At 37.9% G+C, this 18837-nt stretch overlaps 1 protein-coding gene across 3 annotated transcripts in view; it reads left to right on the top strand.

Annotated features, from left to right (window-relative positions):
• Positions 1-18837, top strand: part of LOC149255237 (asparagine synthetase [glutamine-hydrolyzing]-like) — a 103332-nt gene that overhangs the window by 22401 nt on the left and 62094 nt on the right. The gene's annotated exons all lie outside the window — the stretch shown is intronic.

Here is an 18837-nt window from a genome sequence, read left to right as displayed (position 1 = left end):
TAGAAGAAAAACATAAATTGCGTTTTCATTACGGACTAACGGAGCGACAATTGCTGAAATATGTTCGTATTGCTAGAAGAGCCAAAGGCTCAACGGGTTAGGTCCTATTAATGAAGAATTCAGCACCTCTATCACTCAAATATTTTCCTTCATACTTACCCAGTCTGAACATTTCGGACATTAAAATTTGATCTCCTGACTCTGACACCTTAAACCTTCTCTCCTTGACTTGACAGAGGAATGATATATCGAGATATCAAGAAGGAATTAGCATGTAATAATGTCGATTCATACAAAAAGAGTATTTCTTCAGGCACTGTACTTATAGGATGGGAATAGAGAAGGAAGAGGGAATCCCGAAGATTTTGCATAATCTTTTTGACCGAAAAAGACAAATAGGATTCATTAGTGTTTGGTTAGAATACGAAAATAGTAGTCCTAGATGCTTTCTACTAATTATTTATTATCTAAAGAGTGCACGAAATACATAGTGTCTTTATTAGAGGATATTATTTGCATGAATAGATATTGGTTCAATACAAATGATGGGAGTCGATCAATTGGAGATGTAGACTTCAGACAACTCAAATCCTTTACCCGCCAACAGCCCTTAACCCTGCCAACATCCAACCCAATCCTTTACCCGCCAACAACCCTAAATCCTCCAACAGCCCACATTATGCCCCATCACCCCACCATCCAACCAAACATCCCTCAGAGCCCTCCAAGAACCTTTATCTTTTATAGATGAGAGATGTAGACTTCAGCACCATCAAGGCTCATTTGAGCCTACCTTGCTTTCAAATGATATTTGGGTCATCCACAAATATCCATTCTTAGGAATTCCTGGTCTCGATATAAAAGGCATGTTCGATCTTCTTTGAGGTAATAAATAATTAGTAGAAAGCATCTAGGACATCCTAAAGTATCGGTTACAATTATTGATAGTCTGATGCTTGACACCTGGTAATTTTACAGTTACCAATAGTCTGACCTTCCAGAGGTCATGATAGAACATCAGACTATCAATAATTGTAACCAATACTTTAGGATGTCCTAGATGCTTTCTACTAATTATTTATTATCTAAAGAGTGCACGAAATACATAGTGTCTTTTTTGGGTCATTCATATTTTATATAAAATAAACATTTCCACTCTAAAGGTTCATTTTTTTAACATCCTAAATTAGAATTTTCCAATGTTAATATAATACATAATTAACTTATTCATTATATTTTATGAAGTTGTATATGGATGTGGATTACTCTTACCATTAACTATTATATGGTTGTTTGTTGAAATGGATATTCGTTCATATAAATATTGTGACAAAATGCTACCCTAGTAATAACAACATTAAAATTTATTTCTCATATAAAATTCATAAACTATCTTCACTCTTCAAAGCAAGCTTGGATATCATGTAAACATTAAATGTATTCTATTCTCAATTCCATTTTAATCTCTTCTTGATTTATGAGCAATATATTTGATGTGAAACATATATTTTTTATTGGTATCGGAATTATTTTTTGCGCGAGTAAAGAGTTTTTAATTCACTCATGTTTCAATATTGTTGAAAGTTGTGAATAACTATAGGTTATTATCACCATTCAATACTTTTTTTTGGTGAAAAGTCTTGTGAATATTGTAATTAAATATTTTATTATTATTAAATTTAACTTTTATTCTATCTATATCATGTTAATAAATTAAATTTGATCTCTACATTAGAGATAGAAAGGTAGAGTATTCTCTATTGTTTTCTCATATTTCTTATCAATATACAGGATAGGGAAAAAGAATCAAATCACAAACAACAATTAGATTATATCTTAAGAGGTTCCTAAAATTTTTTTGTTAAGCTTTAACTCAACATTTTTCTATATCAAGAATTCTAAAGTTACAATGTAATATACTCATTAATTTAAACACCCTTTCCTAACCTGACCCTTCCCCCATTAAACTTGACCTCCCTCCCCAACATTCTCCACACTTCACACACCTGTACCAAAAACACCTACCCAATCTTCCAATTCTTAAAATTAAAAACATTAATTGACATCTTAAAACTAAAAACTAAAAACCTAAAAACTATAAACATTAATTATAAATTAACATTAATATTAATTAACATTAAAATTATAAAAACAGGCACTAATATTAAACTAGTAGTAATTAACATTAAGATTATTATTAAAATCAGACTAATTAATTTACTCTAAATAACAAGAACAAAACTCAAATAAAATTAAGTATGAAACAAAGTAGTAACAAATATAATATAATTAAAAAAAATTCAAAAAATTCAATTTAATATTAATATTGAAATAAATAAAAATCCCATCACATAAATTCTCATTAAATAATAAAAATCTCATCATATAATTAAGAGTTAAAAATATTAATTTACAAACAAAGAATATCAAATTAAATTATTTTACATTACTAATATTAACATAAAAATTAATAATTAAACACTTCAATTATATAATTAAATATTTCGAACTTAATTTAAATAATTCTATTTTATTAATAGTATATAATTAAATCAAAACCCAAAAATTACAAAACAAGTTTGGCAAGGTCGGATTACATTCCCTGTGCATCTCTTAACCCTATTTATTCAAGTCCAATGAGATCTGTCCTACATAATTATTGATCTATCCTGATGATGAGCCACAATGGATGGCTCGAAACGTCGATACAAACAATCATGGATGCGAGAACTCTGGAAGAAAACAACACATAGTTAACTTTTTCCTGACCTTTTATTTTTAAAATAAATAAACATTAATTTATCATTAAAAAAATTGATGTCCATCAAAAGAACCCAATATAGAATTATATATGATAATGTAAATTCTAAATAAAGTGAAATTTCAATTCTCACCAATTCTCTTATTATATTTGAACGGAAATGGTTTCCCGAGAAAACCAACTTACCACTCCCATAGATTTTTAATGTGTTCTTGGTTGGCTTACCACTCCCATATATTTTTAATGTGTTCTCGGTTGGCCCAGTTCTCCCAAATTTGGGAGGGTATTCCTTACACAAGGATATTCACAGGCATGGATTTTTGTGTTCTCGTATGGCCTAGTGGATATTCACTTGAAGAAACAATATATGCTTTCATATATATTTTGTTTGAACACATTCTCCACAAAACACCCAAAAACTATGGATTATCCCATAGTACACGAATTTTAAATTTGTAGAAGAGGATAACTAATGTCTCTCCATTGATATTACAAACAACAAATCGCATATCAATTTAAAAAATGGTATTTTTTCTATAACTAACATAAAGCCAAAAAAATTATGGAATGAACATAAATAATTTATTGGATTCGGAGCACATTGGATAAGAAAAATATATTAGATCGATGAGATTTCAAAATTGAAAAACATTGACTATTTCCTATACTTTACAATGGGATGAGTTGATAATTTTGATGAGTGCTTATGGAAACTTTCATTAATGAATGCATAAACAAACATAGGCAAGATCAAGTCGACCAAAAATAATGGACACAATGGACCATCTCTATATCACTTAAAAAAAACCATTATGAATCTTTGGTCTTTGCATTGCATTGACCCCACGACCGTTTCCTCAGGTCTTTATCATGCATGTCGTTAGCGAGATTGCCTCCACAATGGATTGTTGTGGAATTGGGACAGTGCCGATGTCATTGTGGGAGAAGTTGAGCTCACCAAGCATAGGATGAAAACAACATTGAATCTAGCCATCACGTCCTTACTCAACCAAAACTTTCGCGCTCAACTTCTCATTTTGAAATCTCGAGTGCGAATGTGGCATTTAAAATTTGAAAGCCTGGATGCACATATAACATTCAATGCGAAAGCGAATAAATAAACCTCTAATCCACTACTTGAGGGATGGGATGATAGGGTGTGGATCCCACAACGGTTGACAGATGGTCCAGATAGGGCTGAAAATAGGCATGAGACCTCCAAGCAATGTCACGTCAATCGGAAAAGATACAAATCTGTTTGCCACTTTTTTCAAAAAGTGTTGAGAAATCTAGGGCAAAGCATTTAGGTGATTTCTATTATTTAGATAACTGCTTGTGAATGCTTTTTACTTCTTAGAATATGATCTTCTTTTACTTAGATTATTATAGTGTTCTTCTTCATCAAACAACTACCAATGCATAAACCATGAAGAGACAAGAGAGACAGAATACTAGGGCCAAAACCTCTCCCACTTGAGAGGAAAACCAAAACAAAACTCTTCTTCTTATAGAGACTTCAATTAACAAATACCAAGACCAAAACCCTTGACCTATTTGCCACTTTAAGACCAAGACACAAAGCTTCCTTGATGATATCCTTCTTGCCTTAGTCAATAATAGTCAAACTTTTGTTCCTTCCTCTTTCTCGGCTACTCTTCAACTTTGGCTTCATTCTGCTTCAGACTTGCACCTTATTTCAGCCTCCTCGAAAACCCTAGCTGCAACACATGTGGTGATATAACCCCTTAATTTCCTTTACTTGGGTAAAAGGCTTTCTTCTTCAATTTGACTTGATGTATTGGCTTGCATACACCTAGATTCGGCTTCTAGCATATAAAATTAGACATCGACCTTTTATGCAACAATAACAACCCTTTCATTCGCACGTGTGAGTGGAGGTCAACCCTAAAATAGTCCCAAACACTCCTAAAGACTTCACTCTTCTTCTTCTCTCTTCGTTGATGATTAGGCTCCTTCATAAGTGATCTTCGCACTTCTTGATTTCAAGTCGAACTCGCTTCACCTAAATTTTTCCTTCTGAAATGAGGTTGCTGCCTATTTATAGTTGTTTGCCCATGTATATAAGTTGACATGAGTTGAGTATGAGCTTACATGTCTTTTTGAGATATTTCATTATTTTTCTTGAAGCCGACTTGTAGGAGGTGTCTTTGCTTGGTCTTGGAGGGCCTTCTCATTTATTTAATGACCCATACAAAAATGTAACATGCCCAAGAAGGGTCCTTTATACATGACATTGACTCAAATTGACTTTTATGACTAGATGACAAAACCAAAAGGTTCACAATAGGAACTTTAACTAAAATAAAACTTTATACATGACATTGACTCAAATTGACTTTTATGACTAGATGACAAAACCAAAAGGTTCACAATGGGAACTTTAACTAAAATAAAATTCCTTGATCATGAAATCCATGATTCAAGTACTACAAAAATAATTGTGTTTTCTTCTTTTACATAAATTACATAAAATCACAATTACACATGTCATTATGAAGATCGAACCTAGTAACATTATTTAGCAAAAAGTCTCACAAGTAGACTACGCTAGATCAAAGCCCAAAAACTAAAAATATCAATATTTACGTATTGTCAAAAAAATTGGAGTTGCAAAACCCAATGTTTTCACTTTTCATACATCATGACATGTATTGTCAAAAAAACTAGAGTTGTAAAACCCAATGTTTTCACTTTTTGTACATCCGAAGGATCAAAATAGTCAAGCATGAAAAATCCCTTGAATTACAAATCTCAATCACTTTTTAAAGAGAAATAAAAAACAAAAAATATAACAATATATATTCTGCAACAATGCAATTAGAGAAATTAATGTTATATATACTGAGATGTATATATAATGTTCTGGTGTAAAAGTATATATACCAACATATAGAGCATTAAATGTTTTGTTGTGGGGTGCATATTGATATTCATCAAAAACCTTACGGGAGGGATAAAAAACAACAATATCAATCCTGCAATAGAGCAATTAATATTGTATATGTCTAGATATGCATTATTTCAATCTAAATCCTTTAGATTGGACTGGAGTTGCAAAACCCAATGTTTTCACTTTTCATACATCAAAAAGATCAAAACCCAATGTTTTCACTTTTCATACATCAAAACAGCTGAGCACACAAAAACCATTGAATTACAAATCTCAAAAATATTTTTTAAAGAAGAAATCAAAAGCATAACATAACAATATATATCCTGCAATAGAGCAATTAGAGAAATTAATGCTATATATTTGAGATGTATAATGTCCTCATGTAAAGGTATATATACCAACATATATAGCATTAAATGCTTTGTTGTGGGTGTATATTGATAGTCATCAAAAACCTTCACGGGAGGGATAAAAAACAACAATATGCACCCTGCAACAGAGCAATTAATATTGTATATGTCTAGATATACATTATTCCAATCTAAAACCTTTATATTGGACTATATTTATCCTAGCATATATAACATTAAATGCTTTGCTATGGGGTGCATATTGATAGCCATAAAAAAAAACCTTCAAATCTATGGATTTGAATCTCAATGTCTAAAAACCTTTAGATGGGAACGGAGTTGCAAAACCCAATGTTTTCACTTGTCATACATCAAAAAGATCAAAACCCAATGTTTTCACTTTTCATACATCAAAATGATCAAAACAATAGAACACACAAAAACCCTTGAATTATGAATCTCAATCATCTTTTTTAAAGAAGAAATCAAAAGCATAGCATAACAATATATGTCCTACAATAATCTTTTTTAAAGAAGAAATCAAAAGAATAGCATAACAACATATTCCTGCAATAGAGCAATTAATGCTATATATATTGAGATGTATAATGTCCTCGTGTAAAGGTATATATACCAACATATATAGCATTAAATGCTTTGTTGTGGGTGTATATTGATAGTCATCAAAAACCTTCACGAGAGGGATAAAAAACAACAATATGCACCTTGCAACAGAGAAATTAATATTGTATATGTCTAGATATACTTTATTCCAATCTAAAACCTTTAGATTGGACTAAATTTATCCTAGTAAATGATTTTCTACGGGTGCATATTAATAGCCATAAAAAACCTTCAAATTATGGATTTGAATCTCAATGTTTTTAGACATTGAAAGGGATCCAAACTCTCGAAGTACAAAACTCAACCTTTTCGTACACATTTTATCCTTTAAAAAAAAATAAAGGATCAAACTCTTTAGGGGCAAATCTCAATGTGGTACAAGGAGGGATCAAATCCTTGAGGGGTGAAACTTAATGTCATCTTGCAAGGAGGGGGATCAAACCCCTTGAAGGGTGAATCTCAATGTACCCATACAAGTGAGGGAGATCAAACCTTAAGGTGTGAATCTTAAGTGTCCTCGTACAAGGAGGGATCAAAATCCTCAAGCTGTAAATTTCAACCTTTCTGAACCATGAGTGGTCAAAACTATTAAGCCCAAATCTCAATGTTGTTGTAGTGGGATCAAAACCTTAGATTAAACTATATTTATCCAGCGTATATAGCATTGAATGTTTTTCTATGGGGTACATATTGATAACCATTTAAAAATTACAAATTCCGAATTTCAATGTTCAAAGAGGGATTAAAACCCTCAAGGTACAAAACTCAACCTTTTCATATAAATCCCCCTTCTTCAAAAAAAAAAAAGGAGGGATCAAACACTTGAGGGGAAAATCTCAATGTCCTCGTACAAGGGGGGATCAGAACCCTCAAGTTGTAATTTTCAATGTTAATTTACAATGTTTTTTCACTGGTAGTGATCAAAACCATTAAAGTCAAAACCTCCTTGTTTTTGTACCAGGTGGGATCAAAACCCTTGTTTTTGTACTAGGTAGGATCGAATTTGTGAGGGAGAAAATATCGATGTCCTTGTACAAGGAGGGATGAAACCCTTAAAGGGTGAATACCCTTGTTTTTGTACTAGGCAAGATTGAATCCATGAGGGAGCAAATCTCAATGTCCTCATACAAGGAGGGATCAAACCCTTAAAGGGTGAATCTTAATGTCTTTGTACAAGGAGGGGGATCAAACCCTTGAGGGTTGAATCTCAATATCCTCGTACAAGGAGGGATCAAAACCCTCAGGCTATAAATTTTAGGTTTTTTGTACCAGGAGTGATCAAAACCGTTAAATCCCAAATCTCAATGTTTTTGTACTAGGCATGCTCAAACTCGTGAAGGGTTGTCATTGTACAACGAGGGATCAAAGGCGAACATTAACAACCGTGCACTAAGTCAATTATTGAATTAGTGCATGATCATAGCTATGTATCGCCATATAGGCGTTCATTCACTTTCTGGTGATATGCGTTGAGTTGCAGCTGGCTGATATCACTTCCAACCAGTCGCCTCAACCTTCAAATGCCTTTGTCAACAAGATGCAACATAGAAGGATCACCCCTAGGATATGCTGGACAGAGTTGCCATTAAGCCAATCGGCGCTTGGTTTGTACGTTAGCCGACTCTCATACTCTATGTTCCATTGTCCACAAAAGAATATAAATTCACCGGTTCTCCGCAATTGGGAGCATATGTCGATAGAAACTACAGTTTGTAAAAGCATGTTAATGTGTATCACTTTTTCCCTTTTTGTGGCAAAGAAGTTTTATAAAAATAAATGGAGTTGGAAAGTTTACTCTTAAATTTACAAAATCATAAAAAATTAGGTGGTGGCGAAAGAAGACAAAACATGTCAATTTAAATTCAATTTCATGTCATATTTTTTCTAAAATTTAATATATATTTTTATCTAATTTATTCATTTTCTTTAAAAGATATCATTAATATTTTACATAAATTTTTAAGTAGTGACAAAACTGCGACCCCCCATTTCTCTATTGATTTATGTTTTTCAATTCCAATTTCTTTAAGAGATGTGTTGTAAACATTCTAAAGATTGCTAAACAAATTTAAAAATAAAAAGTAAGCATATTTTTTAATTATTATTAAAATACTAGTAAAAATGATCATCTTTTCGTATATATAAAACCGCGACCCAAGAAACTACCCTTTCAAGTTTATAAAATCAATTTTTTTAATATAAATTTGAAAATAACATATAACAAAATGTTAAAATTATTTTTTGAAAATTTTTAAAATATATTTTAAATTTTTTATAATAAAATTTTTAATTATGATTATAATAACATATTTTATATTATTCAAAATATAATATATAAAATTATTTGTTTAGAAATTCTAATTTTATTTATATATATATATATATATTTTTAAAGAGTTTTAGCATTTCATTTAACTTTAAATAAAGTTATTTATATTTTGTGAGTGATTAACCATAGCTTTTACCAATATTTACTATCAGTTGACTTATTTGCAAATTTAGTATTTACTTTTTATAACATTATTTATATTTTCTAAACCCATTAAATAGGTTTACTATAGCTTTTACTAAAATTTATTGTGAGTTAGCCTTGTTACAAATTTAGCATTTATTTTTTATAATTAACAAGTATGAAACTCAACTCATTTAATTGATATTTTTATATTATTTTTTTAATCTTTTTTCATTTGAGTACTTTTTTGCTTTTGCCATATAATGAGACACATTAGCATGCTTTTACATGTGTTGTCACACACAAAGAGGTACTAGGCGAACATGATAAATATTGTTTTGTAGTGTGATTACGGTGAATAAGTTTTCTGAAAGTTGAAACGAAATTTCATATTATTGTAAAACATTTCGAGTATATAAAAATACGGAGTTGTGATCAGTGTTAAGTTGCCTCATGTCAACATTAAAAGACCTATACTGATTCAAAGACGTTTTCCAATGAATTACTCTTATTTTTCACCAAGTTTTGTTTGAATTTACACAGAGAGACTTCATATAAGGAAAACAATATCTAGCCTTCTATTGGGCATTTAGTACACACCCATAGCAACTCCACTCATACATACACCATGGTTTGGAATCTGACAGCTTCTGACATGTGACAGAGCTTGACGTGACCGCCCTCCTCCGGATGGTAGGTGTGCCATCAATGCACAGGTCCCTCACTAAACAACTACAACTTGATGTTGAAGTTTCTAAGTTTACTTAGTTTAGAAACCCTTCATGCATTTTTTCTAATTTATTCCTACCTACTTGTTATTTTTCTTTAACAAGTTATTTACAAAGTAAATACTGAAAATAAACGCCAGTGCATGCTCAACATATTACAGATGAGCAACTAAAAGAAACAAGAACAAACACACTAGATGAAACCATTATTTTTGGACCAATGTCCCCGGAAAAACCCAATGCGGGAAAACCGGTGCAGTTATCTGAGGGTTTTCTTATTAAGCAATATCAGAGTACAATCTGGGTGCCGAAACTGGCCTACCCAATAGAGAATTTCCTTAGTAGCTATACCTCCCAATTTGAGAGAAATCTCCTGGCTGAAACCCCAGAAAATCCTTCTGGCAGCTCCTCAGCACAAAACTACTCTGCAACCCGAATGTCTGCCCAATCTAGACTACGTCAGCCCCTCTCTGACTCACGTTGGCCCTGTGTTAGACACGCTAGCCTCTTTGGTGCTCTGTGTAGCACTTGGCTACCTCTGCGTGAGCCCTGGTTGGCTTTGCGTCACTCTCCTCGGCTGCTGCGTTGCTCTTCCAGCACAATCTCTGCCTTCTCTGTTGCTTTGTACTCAATTCCCCTCAGCTGCTCTCCCGATCACTGATTCTATCTCTCTTAGCAAACCCCGCTCTAGAGAATAAAATGACTGATCACTCTGGTGTATTCTCCAAGTGACCCTCAAGCCTCCTCTTATACTTTTCCCGTTGACATATCAACGACCGAGATTAAGTCCCTAATCAACAACTAAGATTAGATCTGGCTTGATCCATGTCTTTTGGACCATTCTAACACAGATTTATATTAATACACATTAATATTTTATTTTCCCTAAGTTTAGACTTAGGGACTCCATTAAAAATATTAATTATTTTAATATCTCCTAATCTGTTTAGAATCTGCCCAAACCTTTTTTGGGTATTGGAGAACTCATGTGCCCCAACCTCTCCACCAAATTTCGTGGCTAGAGCACATCCGATGCTATCCCAAACCAACACTCCCTCTTAGCGAGGACTGTGCTCTAGCAATACTCCTCACTGAGTATTACTCTGATCATCCGGCATCAGTACCTGTGTTGATGCTAGGCCTTCCTGCTCAACATCCTCTGCACTGTTGCCTCCTTACTGTTGCCCATGGTTCTGCCACTGCCATTGCTGTATCTGTACGACAGCTCCCTCTGCATCCGTGTTGTTGTTGGTCCTTCCTCCTAGCACTGCATCTGCACTGCACCTCCTCTCATCATGTTGCATCGTGCTACCCACTGTTTCACTGCAACTCAGTTACTGAGAAGTAAGTAATTGATCTCCCAAGTGACCTCCCTGTTGGGCTAGAAACACCCACTAATAATGAAGCTCCCTCTGCCACTGACAAGTGCTCCCTCTTTGACCTCTGCGCTGTTGCAACAACTCCCTGTATCTCACATGGTTGCACACCTCTCTGTGCCATCCTGCACTGGTGCAACACTCTTGTGCCTCTCGCACCACTGTAGCCTGCCAGCTTTTCACCGTCTCGGGACTCCTACACTGTAGCTCTCTTTGTTGCTTCATTCGCATCCGTCTCTAGCCACATTAGCCAGTCCTGCTACTCCTCGTCGGGGCTCCCGTAGCAAGTTCTAATCCAATAGGCTGGGTACCTCAAGGATCCTGCCCCTCATCGCCTGTAGTCCATCTGACTACAGATCGATGTCTCCCCACTTCCGCTCAAGTGGCGTGTGTGCACTCATCGCACACTCATCGTTTGTTAAAACTTCCTTCTCTACCTGTGCTGGTGCTGCCTTAGTCTCGGAAGACTCTCCCTTACTCTTCTTCCTTGGGTACTGAGTCACATAATGATCCATCTACCCACAGTGGAAGTACTTGATCTTGGAGAGATCTTTCTTCTTCCGCTTCTCTTGCTTTCCCTCAGATGCTAGGGCCACATCCTCCTCCTCTTGCTTGACCTTTTTCCCTTTGCTGCTACTATCTGTCTTCGACTGCCGTCTGATCTCTCCCTGGTGAAGAGCTGCCCACATCTCGTCCCAAGGTGGGAGAGTCCCTCTGCCTAAGATACTCTAGGAAAACACTTCCCAATCTTCTGAGACAACATTCAGGGTTGTCCTCACCATAAGCTCCTGATTCAGTGTCGCTCCTTTAGTAGTCAACTGGTCTTAGAACTTGTTCAGTCCTCTTGGGAAGGTGTTAATCGATTGACCCTTCTTCATCTGATATGACCTCATCTGGTTCTTGAGCAACATTCTTCTCCGCACAGAAGTATGCTGGTACAGGTTCTTAAGAGCCTCCCACATCTCAACTATCGTTTCCTTCTCGTCTATATGTGGTACCACATGATCCTTGACCCCATCAAGGATAATGCACTTGGCCCTCACCATCGCCTCTTTGTACTTGTCGTTATCATTGGGGTCAACTGGGATAGCTATAACCTTCAAGGTGAATTTCTTGTCACGATTCCTGTCAAGCACTGATAATATTCTGGCCTTCTAGACTGCGAATTTCGATGCTCCGTCCAGTTTATCGTGGTCTCTTACCCCATGTAGTGCCATGACACTCCTCTACTTCCCTCCAGGAAGTTATTTGTTCGACTCCTCTGAGTCTCTACTTCCCATCTCGAAGTTCTCTTCTGGACTCCCTCTGAGTCCTAATTTCCCTCTTGGAAATCCTTCTGCCGCTTCTCGAGATGCCCCCTACTTTGATCGTCTTGTGCAACTACACTGCTGATCTAGGTTCCTCGGCTAGAAATCCTTGGTAACAACTCCTTTGGCCCTACTCTGTCACGTACTGTTCTAATTACAATACCTCACCAACTCCACTCTGCAATATTTTTGCAGCCTTCTAGACTCCAGCAACTGCCTTTCTCTGAAATGTGTTAGCCCCTCTCTGCCTCACGCTGGCTCTGCATCACCCCAGATGGGTCTGCTTCAACCTTGGGATGCCCTGTGTTAGCCCTCTGGCCCTATGTGTCAGCAACGCTAGACTCTTTGAGGCTCTGCGCAGCTCCTGGCTTCTTCTACGTGGCTCCGGCTGGCTCTGCGTCACACTTCTTGGCTTATGCGCTGCTAGAAATAGCTTCTGTCACCTCGGGACAGTTGTTTTTCTGCTACTATTGCTCCGCTCGGATAATGTCTTTTAGTCCTCCTATGATCTGCAATCACGCTTCGATACCATGTTGAAGTTTCTAAGTTTACTTAGTTTAGAACCCTTCATGCACTTTCGCTGATTTATTCCTACCTACTTGTTATTTTTCTTTAACAAATTATTTACAAAGTAAATACTGAAAATAAACACCAGTGCATGCTCAACATATTACAGATCAGCGACTAAAAGAAACAAGAACAAACACACCACATGACACCATTATTTTTGGACCAATGTCCCTGGAAAAACCCAATGCGGGAAAATCGGTGTGGCTATCTGATGGTTTTCTTATTAAGAAATATCAGAGTACAATTTGGGTGTCGAAATTGGCCTACCCAATAGAGAATTTCCTTAGCCGCTATACCTGCCAGTTTGAGAGAAATCTCCTGGCTAAAACCCTGGAAAATCCTTCCGGCAGCTCCTCAGCACAAAACTACTCTGCAACCCCAGCATCTGCCCAATCTGGACTGCGTCAGCCCCTCTCTGTCTCACGTTGGCCCTGCGTCAGCCCCAGGAGGCCCTGCGTAAGCTTTCTGGGCCCCTGCGTCAGACACATTGGCCTCTCCCCAGCTACTGCGCTGCTCTCTCGGCACAATCTTTGCCTTCATTGTTTCTCTATACTCAATGCCCCTCAGCTGCTCTCCCGATCACTGATTCTATCTCTCTTAGAAAACCCCGCTCTAGAGAATAGAATGACTGATCACTCTGGTGTATTCTCCAAGTGACCCTCAAGCCTCCTCTTATACTTTTTCCGTTGACATATCAACGACCGAGATTAAGTCCTTAATCAACAGCTAAGATTAGATCTGGATTGATCCATGTCTTTTGGACCATTCTAACACAGATTCATATTAATACACATTAATATTTTATTTTCCCTAAGTTTAGACTTAGGGACCACATTAAAAATATTAATTATTTTAATATCTCCTGATCTGTTTAGAATCTTCCCAAACCCTTTCTAGGTATTGGAGATATCATGTGCCCCAACCTCTCCACGAAATTTCGTGGCTAGAGCACATCCGATGCTACCCAAAATCAACACTCCCTCTTAGCGAGGACTATGCTATAACAATACTCCTCACTGAGTATTACTTTGATCATCCGGCATCGGTACTTGTGCTGATGATAAGCTTTCTTGCCCAATATCCTCTACACTACTGCCTCCTATACTGCTGCCCATGGTTCTGCCACTGTCACTGCTGCATCTGTACGACAACTCCCTCTGCATCCGTGTTGTTACTGGCCCTTCCTCCTAGCACTACATCTGCACTGCACTTCCTCTCATCATTTTGCATTGTGCTGCTCACTGTTGCACTGCAACTCAATTACTGAGAAGTAAGTAACTAATCTCCCAACTGACCTTCCTGTTGGGCTAGAAACACCCACTGATGATGAAGCTCCCTCTGCCGCTAACAAGTGCTCCCTCTCTGACCTCTGCGTTGTTGCAACAACTCCTTGCATCTCGCACCGTTGCACACCTCTCTGTGCCTTCCTGCACTTGTGTAACACTCCTGTGCCTCTCGCACTGCTACATCCTACTAGCTCTGCGTTGTCTCGGGACTCCTGCACTATAGCTCTCTCGCCGCTTCATCTGCATTCGTCTCTAGCCACATCAGCAAGTCCTGCTACTCCTCGTCGAGGCTTCCGTAACAAGGTCTAATCCAAGAGGCTGGGTACCTCAAGGATCCTGCCCCTCATCGCCTGTAGTCCATCTGATTACAGCTCGATGTCTCCCCACTTCCGCTCAAGTGGCGTGTGTGCACTCATAGCACAATCATCGTCTGTCAAAACTTCCTTCTCTGCCTGTGTTGGCGTTGCCTTAGTCTCGGAAGACTCTCCCTTACTCTTCTTCCTTGGGCACTGGGTCACATAATGACCCATCTCCCCACAGTGCAAGCACTTGATCTTAGAGAGATCTTTCTTCTTTCGCTTCTCCTACTTTCCCTCAGATGCTAGGGCCACATCGTCCTCCTCCTGCTTGACCTTGATCCCTTTGCTGCTGCTACCTATCTTTGACTGCCGTCTGATCTCTTCCTGGCGAAGAGATGCCCACATCTTATCCAAAGGTGGGAGAGTCCCTCTCCCCAGGATACTCTGGACAAACACTTCCCAATCTTCTGAGAAAACATTCAGGACTGTCCTCACCATAAGCTCTTGATATGGTGTCGCTCCTATAGTAGTTAACTAGTCTCGGATCTCATTCAGTCCTCCGAGGAAGGTGTCAATCGATTGACCCTTCATCTGATACGACCTCATCTGGTTCTTGAGCAGCATTCTTCTCTGCACCGAAGTATGCTGGTACAGGTTCTTGAGAGCCTCCCACATCTCAACTGTCATTTCCTTCTTGGCTATATGTGGTACCACATGATCCTTGACCCCGTCAAGGATAATGCACTTGGCCCTCGCCATCGCCTCTTCATACTTGTCGTTATCATTGGGGTCGACTAGGATAGCTATAACCTTCAAGGTGAAGTTCTTGTCACGATTCCTATCAAGCACTGATAAGATTTTGGCCTTCCAGATTGTGAAGTTCGATGCTCCGTCTAGTCTATCCTGGTCTCTTACCCCGTGTAGTGCCATGACGCTCCTCTACTTCCCTCTTGGAAGTTCTCTTTTCGACTCCTCTGAGTCTCTACTTCCCGTTTGGAAGTTCTCTTCTAGACTCCCTCTAAGTCCTGATTTCCCTCCTTGAAATCCTTCTGCCACTTGTCGAGATGCCCCCTACTCTGATCGTCTTGTGCAATTGCATTGCTGATCCAGGTTCCTCGGCTAGAAATCCTTGGTAACAACTCCTTTGGCCCTGCTCTGTCAGGTACTATTCTGACTACAGTACCTCACCAACTCCACTCTGCAATATTTTTGTAGCCTTCTAGACTCTAGCAACTGCCTCTCTGTGAACTGCATCAACCCCTCTCTGCCCCATGCTGGATCTGCATCACCCCAGATGTGTCCGCATGCCCTACATCAGAACTCTGGCCCTCTGCGTCAGCAACGCTGGCCTCTTTGAGGCTCTGCGCAACTCCCGGCTTCTTCTGCGTGGCTCTAGCTGGCTTTGCGTCACACTTCTTGGCTTCTGCGCTGCTAGAAACAACTTTTGTCACCTCGGGATCGCTGTTTTCTGCTACTATTGGTCTGCTCGGCTGATGTCTTTTATTCCTTCTGTGATCTGCAATCACGCGCCGATACCATGTTGAAGTTTCTAAGTTTACTTAGTTTAGAAACCCTTGCACTTTTTCTGATTTATTCCTACCTACTTGTTATTTTTCTTTAACAAGTTATTTACAAAGTAAATTCTGAAAATAAACACCAGTGCATGCTCAACATATTACAGATCAACAACTAAAAGAAACAAGAACAAACACACCACATGACACCATTATTTTTGGACCAACGTCCCGGGAAAAACCCAATGTAGGAAAACGGTGCAACTATCTGAAGGTTTTCTTATTAAGCAATATCAGAGTATAATCTGGGTGCCGAAACTTGCCTACCCAACAGAGAATTCCCTTAGCAGCTATACCTCCCAGTTTGAGAGAAATCTCCTGGCTGAAAACCCGGAAAATCCTTCTAGCAGCTCCTTAGCACAAAACTGCTCTACAACTCCAGCGTCTGCCCAATCTGGACTGCGTCAGCCCCTCTCTGTCTCACGCTAGCCCTGCGTCAGCCTTTCTTGGCCTACGTTAGCCCCAAGAGGCCCCCTGCATCAGATTTCTAGGCTTCTGCATTAGACACGCTGGCCTCTCTGGTGCTTTGCACAACACTTGGTTGCCTCTGCGTGGCCCTGCGTGAGCCTTGGCTGCCTTTGTGCCACTCTCCCCGGCTACTGCACTACTCTCCCGACACAATCTCTACCTTCTCTATTTCTCTTTATTCAATGCCCCTTAAGTGCTCTCCCGATCACTGATTCTATCTCTCTTAGCAAACCTCGCTCTAGAGAATAGAATGAATGATCACACTAGTGTATTCTCCAAGTGACCCTTAAGCCTCCTATATTCTCCAAGTGACCCTTAAGCCTCCTCTTATACTTTTCCTGTTGACATATCAATGACCGAGATTAAGTCCCTAATCAACGGCTAAGATTAGATCTGGATTGATCCATGTCTTTTGGACCATTCTAACATAGATTCATATTAATACAAATTAATATTTTATTTTCCCTAAGTCTAAACTTAGGGACTCCATTAAAAATATTAATTATTTTAATATCTCCTGATCTGTTTAAAATCTGCCCAAACCCTTTTTGGGTATTGGAGATCTCATGTGCTCCAACCTCTCCACCAAATTTCGTGGCTAGAGCACATCCAATGCTACCCCAAATTAACACTTGAACAAGACAAACTCGTGTTAGACTGCCAAAATTTCCCGCCCTTGAGTTGGAAAGTAGACCTGCGTTCGAAACTCCAGAAAACCTAGAACCTCAATCGCGGGCAGGCGGGTTTGCTTTCCAACTCAATTGCAGGCGGGCGCATCTGGTAGTGTGGCATGAGTTTGGCCTTTTGAAGTTGCCCTCGTTTAGTGAGGGACCTACGCGTTAATGACACACTTGTCATTCAAAGGAGGGTGGTCACATCGGGCCTTGTCACGTCTTAGATGCAGTTGGATGCCAAACCATGGTGTATGTATGGTGGAGTTGCTATGTGGTGTATTAAATTCTTGATAGCAAGTTGGATATTGCTTTCAAAATTGCAAAGTATTGTACTCATAGAATGCTCTAGCCTGCTTGTGAAAGAAGTGTTATGAAGCTTTTGAAATATTTAAATTCATGTGGCATCATCCGTTTCAAATTTCAACTTTTTAGAGATTTCTTCGTGCATCATTAAAAATGTCAAACTCACATACATTCTTATTTTGATTGAGGATTGGAATATTCTAGAATAAACAATTCACTTTGTTCATGTTCCTCTAAATATTCCCAAAATCCCCAATTGAGTTAAGTTCAAAACAAACTCACTAGAGCATAATCCCACCGTCTTTATGAAATGAAATTATTTTAACATCCATGAGGTTAAAAATAGCCTATGGGACAGATTGCTTCTCCGCTTGGCTCTTGTATACGGCCCTTTTCCTGTGAAGTCTCTTAATAAATGCTCCCAACTTCTCGACAAACCCCTCGCTGAACAGATTATCCCAAGAGCTAGCTGCCAGAATATCTGCATAACTTTCTCTGATGTCTTTGAAGGCCTCACATTCTAAAATGAAATGCTTTTCTGTTTCCACTTTTATGGAAGAGCAAAAAATACATACTCTTTCCTCCCGCAATTCTTTTGGCCTTTTCCAACGCCTTGTTTCACAATGGAGTTGATGAGAATTCGCCTTTAATTGAGCAATAAGAATTTTGTCTCTCCATGAAATATAGGCCCCTATGTATGATTTTTGTTGATGATTATGAGTGGAATTAAACTCTTCAATATAACACTTCTTCTTTCTCCCTAGCTCCTTCTCCCAAGTACGTTTGTGGAATTTATCCATAACGAAAGTTTTTATCTCTTCACTGTTTGTGAGACACATGCTCAATTTTTTTTTGTTACAACATATTTTTGTTGACCAGGAATCCAAAAACTCACAAATCCGCTATAATGGGCAAAAAATAGAAATGGATTGCTCTTCCTTGTCACAGAATCTCATTCCCGGGAAGATAGTGGCATAAGGAAGACAACTATTCAAAATTGTTTAAAAATTTAATGATACTATAGCCCAAGTTGCAATTCATTTTGTTAACAAAGTTTTCTTACTCTGCGCGTGAAATTTTTTAGTTTAGTTGTCTTAATGTAGAAGAATGCATTATTAATAATTATACTTGTCTAAGTTTGAGTTCAATTA

Source organism: Pinus tabuliformis, chromosome 7 (assembly GCF_031772625.1).
Source record: "Pinus tabuliformis cultivar Carrire ecotype Pingquan chromosome 7, CPIR1, whole genome shotgun sequence".
In the NCBI taxonomy this organism is placed as follows: Eukaryota; Viridiplantae; Streptophyta; class Pinopsida; order Pinales; family Pinaceae; genus Pinus; species Pinus tabuliformis.
This window is presented reverse-complemented; position numbering and strand designations above follow the sequence as displayed.